Genomic DNA, 6,000 nt, shown 5'->3' on the forward strand with positions numbered 1-6,000 from the left:
AAAGATAAAAATATAAAAAAAAAGATTTATTTATTTGTTTTATGTAAGTACACTGTACACTGTCATTGTCTTCAGACACACCAGAAGAGGGAGTCAGATTCCATTACAGATGGTCATGAACCACCATGTGGTTTCTGGGAATTGAACTCAGGACCTCTGGAAGAGCAGTCAGTGCTCTTAACCACTGAGCCATCCCTCCAGCCCCCATATATTTATTTAAAAAAAATTAAAAATTGACCAGAAGTGCTCATTTGACCAGAATTACTCCTGAAAATGAAGTCTACTGATAGGACAATTTAGAAAACTCGAAGGATGCACCAGCACCGTCCACTGAATTTGTATGGCATTCTAAATATGAATTCTTTTCCATTAAAATGTCCAAGTTGTTCCGAGCCCATTATTTCATGTGGACGGCTTGTGGCTTGTCGGGTGATAGCTTTGCCTCTGGGATGTTACACACTGAAATTGCATTGTCCCTGATTTTCATGGAAGCATCTGTAGTGTGATCTTTACAGATGAGCATTCCTTCTCAGTGCTTGCCATGAGCAAACCCACAGAGCTGTCAGTGGAAGAGGTGATTCATCCCACAGATAAGAGCAGGGAGTTTAGGGGGTTTGGAAGTGTGTGCACTGTACATATCAGAGCAGAGTATTTGAGGTTTTTCTCCTTTTACCTTTTCATTAATCCATTGTGAGTTTCACACCCTGCGCCCCAATTCTGCTCATCTGCTTTTTTTTTACTTTTAATTTTTTTCCATCTTTATTAACTTGAGTATTTCTTATTTACATTTCGATTGTCATTCCCTTTCCCAGTTTCTGGGCCAACATCCCCCTAACCCCTCCCCATCCCCTTCTCTATGTGTGTTCTCCTCCCCATCCTCCCCCAATTACCGCCCTCCCCCCAACAATCACGTTCACTGGGGGTTCAGTCTTGGCAGGACCCAGGGCTTCCCCTTCCACTGGTGCTCTTACTAGGCTATTCAATTATGAGGTTGGAGCCCGGGGTCAGTCCATGTATAGTCTTTGGGTAGTGGCTTAGTCCCTGGAAGCTCTGGTTGATTGGCATTGTTGTTCATATGGGGTCTCAAGCCCCTTCAAGCTCTTCCAGGCCTTTCTAAGATTCCTTCAATGGGGGTCCCATTCTCAGTTCAGTGGTTTAATGATGGCATTTGCCTATGTATTTGCTGTATTCTGGGTGTGTCTCTCAGGAGAGATCTACATCCGGTTCCTGTCAGCCTGCACTTCTTTGCTTCATCCATCTTGTCTAATTGGGTGGCTGTATATGTATGGGCCATATGTGGGGCAGGCTCTGAATGGGTGTTCCTTCAGTCTCTGTTCTAAACTTTGCCTCCCTATTCCCTGCCAAGGGTATTCTTGTTCCCCTTTTAAAGAAGGAGTGAAGTATTCGCATTTTGGTCATCCTTCTTGAGTTTCATGTGTTCTGTGCATCTAGGGTAATTCAAGCATTTGGGCTAATATCCACTTATCAATGAGTGTGTGTGTTACCATGTGTGTTTTTCTGTGATTGGGTTACCTCACTCAGGATGATATTTTCCAGTTCCATCCATTTGCCTTCATCCATGCCTTTGCATCTGCCCTCTGCCCTGGCAAGTGACTCCTGAAAGATAATTAAAAAACAAAAATAAAAAACATAAAAATCTCGTTGTGGAAGCTGTAGTGTATCTCAGTGTGTCCCAGAGTCTACCCTTTTGTCCACATGTCTTTACTTGCAAATGTTCATTGCAATGAATCATTGGTCTTGTTCGGGGCCTCTGGCTTCCGAGACACCATCAATACTGGATGGAGCCCTGTATTGATTGATATATGGACTCCTCTCAGATATCCTGTTGTTGCCCTGTGTCATGGAGATCCTGTAGCTTTGTTTCTGCAGGACAGACCCTTTCGTTCACTCAGCAGTTCATAGATGAGGTAGATGTTAGGATCAAAGCCCAGTATCTGGGCCAGGGTGGTAGGTGAGTTGGTCAGACCACTAGCTCTCCTACACCCATGACACCAGGGCGAGCTCTCTAGCACAGCTCCACTGGCCTGTCCAGGTGAGGTGCAGGACCTGCTCTCCCAAGTGCTGCAGCTGGTAAGGAACAAGGCCAACTCTCCTACTCACACGATCCTGGGGCTAGCTCTCCAGACTCTTGCAGGTAGTAAGGGGAGAGGGCATCTCCCCTACACCTACCCTACCTCATGGCAGACCAAAGAAATGACTCATAGTTGAAGTTTTTTGTTTGTTTGTTTTTGTTTTTGTTTTTTAATTTTTATTAGTTTTTAATTTACATTTCAAATGTTATCCCCTTTCCCAGTTTCTCGTTCATAAGCCCCCATCCCATTCCCCCTCCCCCTTCTTCTATGAGGGTGTTTTCCCTCCCCAACCACTCCCTGTTCCTGGCCTGACATTCTGCTACACTGGGAGGGTCCAGCCTTGGCAGGACTAAGGGCTTCTCCTTCAATTGGTGCCAACAAGGCCATCCTCTGCTACATATGCAGCTGGAGCCATGGTTCTGTCCATGTGAACTCTTTGGATGGTGGTTTAGTCCCTGGGAACTCTGGTTGGTTGGTATTGTTGTTCTTATGGGGTTGCAAACTCTTTCAGCTCCTTCAATTTTTTCTCTAACTCCTCCAATGGGGACCTTATTCTCAGTTCAACGGTTTGGTGCTAGCATTCACCTCTATATTTGTCATGCTCTGGCTGAGCCTCTCAGGAGACAGCTATATCAGGTTCCTGTCAGCATGCACTTCTTGGCTTCAGGAATATTGTCTGGGTTTGGTGGCTGTTGTATATTGGCTGGATCCCTAGGTGGGGCAGGTTCTGAATGGTCATTCCTTAAGTCTCTGCTCCAAACTTTGTCCTTTGTCTCCTATCTCCTCCTATGAATATTTTTATTCCCTCCTTTAAGAAGGACTGAAGCATCTGCACTTTGGTTGTCCTTCTTGAGCTTCATGTGGTCTGTGGATTGTATCTTGGGTAATTCGAGCTTTTGGGCTAATATTCACTTATTAGTGAGTGCTTACCATGTGATTGGGTTACTTTACTCAGGATGACATTGCCTACGAATTTCATGAAGTCATTGTTTTTAATAGCTGAGTAGTACTCCATTGTGTAGATGTACCACATTTTCTGATCCATTCCTCTGTTGAAGGGCATCTTGGTTCTTTCCAGCTTCTGGCTATTATAAATAAGGCTGCTATGAACATAGTGGAGCATGTGTCCTTGTTATGTGTTGGAGCATCATTTGGTTATATGCCCAAGAGTGGTATAGCTGGTTCCTCAGGCAGTATTATGTCCAATTTTCTGATGAATCTTCAGACTGATTTCCAGAGTGGTTGTACCAGTTTGCAATCCCACCTACAATGGAGGAGTGTTCCTCTTTCTCCACATCCTCACCAGCATCTGTTGTCACCTGAGTTTTTGATCTTAACCATTCTGACTGGTGTGAGGTGGAATCTCAGAATTGTTTGATTTGCATTTCCCTTATGACTAAAGATGTTGAACATTTCTTTAGGTGCTTCTCAGCCATTCGACATTCCTCAGCTGTGAATTCTTTGTTTAGCTCTGTACCCCATTTTATAATAGGGTTATTTGGCTCTCTGGAGTCTAACTTCTTGAGTTCTTTGTATATTTTGGATATTAGCCCTCTATCAGATGTAGGATTGGTAAAGATCTTTTTGCAATCTGTTGGTTGCTGTTTTGTCCTAATGACAGTGTCTTTTACCTTACAGAAACTTTGCAGTTTTATGAGATCCCATTTGTCGATTCTTGATCTTAGAGCATAAGCCATTGGTATTTTGTTCAGGAAAATTTCCCCAGTGCCTATGTGTTCGAGACTCTTCCCCACTTTTTCTTCTATTAGTTTGAGTGTATCTGGTTTGATGTGGAGGTCCTTGACTTAAGCTTTGTACAGGGTGATAAGAATGGATCAATCTGTATTCTTCTACATTCTGACCTCCAGTTGAACCAGCACCATTTGTTGAAAATGCTATCTTTTTTCCACTGGATGGTTTTAGCTCCTTTGCCAAAGATCAAGTGACCATAGGTATGTGGGTTAATTTCTGGGTCTTCAATTCTTTTTCATTGATCTACCTGCCTGTACCAATATCATACAGTTTTTATGACTATTGCTCTGTAATACTGCTTGAGGTCAGGGATGGTGATTCTCCAAGAAGTTCTTTTATCAATGAGGATAGGTTTTGCTGTTCTGAGTTTTTTGTTATTCCCAATGAATATGCAAATCGCTCTTTCTAACTCTATGATGAATTTAGTTCGAATTTTGATGGGGATTGCATTGATTCTGTAGATTGTGTTCAGCAAGATGACCATTTTTACTATATTAATCCTGCCAATCCATGAGCATGGGAGGTCTTTCCATCTTCTGAGATCTTCTTTAATTTCTTTCTTCAGAGATGTGAAGTTCTTGTCATACAGATCTTTCACTTGCTTGGTTAGAGTCACACCGAGGTATTTTATGTTATTTGTGACTATTGTGAAGGGTATCATTTCCCTAATTTCTTTCTCAGCCTGTTTATCCTTTGAGTAGAGGAAGGCTACTAATTTGTTTGAGTTAATTTTATATCCAGCCACTTTGCTGAAATTTTTATCAGGCTTAGGAGTTCTCTGGTGGGACTTTTGGGGTCACTTAAATATACTCTCATCTGCAAATACTGATATTTGACTTCTCCTTTCCAATTTGTATCCCTTTGACCTTCTTTTGTTATCTGATTGCTCTGGCTAGGACTTCGAGTACTATATTGAATGGGTGGGGAGAGAGTGGACAGCCTTCTCTAGTCCCTGATTTTAGTGGGATTCCTTCAAGTTTCTCTCCATTTTGTTTGATGTTGGCCACTGGTTTGCTGTATATTGCTTTTACTATGTTAGGTATGGGCCTTGAATTCATGATCTTTCCAAGACTTTTAACACGAAGGGGTGTTGAATTTTGTCAAATGCTTTCTCAACCTCTAATGAGATGATCATGTGTTTTGTTCTTTGAGTGTGTTTACACAGTGGATTGTGTTGATGGATTTCCTTATATCGAACCATCCCTGCATGCCTGGGATGAAGCCTACTTGATCATGATGGATGATTGTTTTGATGTGCTTTTGGATTTGGTTTGCAAGAATTTTATTGAGTATTTTTGCGTGGATATTTATAAGGATAATTGGTCTGAAGCTCTCTTTTTTGTTGGGTCTTTTTGTGGTTTAGGTATAAGTGTAATTGTGGCTTCATAGAAGGAATTGGGTAGTGCTCCTCCTGTTTCCATTTTGGGGAATAGTGTGGACAGTGTTGGTATTAGGTCTTCTATGAAGGTCTGATAGAAATTTGCACTAAATCTATCTGGTCCTGGGCTTTTATTATTGGGAGACTTTTAAGAACTGCTTCTATTTCCTTGGGAGTTATGGGACTGTTTAGATAGTTTATCTGATCCTGATTTAACTCTGGTACCTGGTACCTGTCTAGAAAATTGTCCATTTCATCCAGCTTTTCCAGTTTTGTTGAATATTGGCTTTTGTGGTAGGATTTGATGATTTTTTTGAATTTTCTCAGATTCCATTGTTATATCTCCCATTTCATTTATGATTTTATTAATTTGGATACACTCTCTGTGCCCTCTGGTTAGTTTGGCTAAGGGTTTATCTATCTTGTTGATTTTCTCAAAGATCCAGCTCCTGGTTTTGTTGATTCTTTATATAGTTCTTTTTGTTTCTGTAGTTCTTTTTTGATTGATTTCAGCCTCGAGTTTGATTATTTCCTTCCATCTATTCCTCTTGGGTGTATTTGCTTCTTTTTGTTCTAGAGCTTTTAGGTGTACTGTCAAGCTGATAATGTGTGCTCTCTCCAGTGTGTGTGTGTGTGTGTGTGTGTGTGTGTGTGTGTGTGTGTGTGTGTGAGTGAGTGTGTGTGTGTGTGTGCGTGTGTGTGTGTGTGTTTGAGACATTCAGAGCTATGAGTTTTCCTCTTAACACTGCTTTCATTGTGTCCTGTAAATTTGGGTAT

Source organism: Rattus rattus, chromosome 12 (genome assembly GCF_011064425.1).
Source record: "Rattus rattus isolate New Zealand chromosome 12, Rrattus_CSIRO_v1, whole genome shotgun sequence".
In the NCBI taxonomy this organism is placed as follows: Eukaryota; Metazoa; Chordata; class Mammalia; order Rodentia; family Muridae; genus Rattus; species Rattus rattus.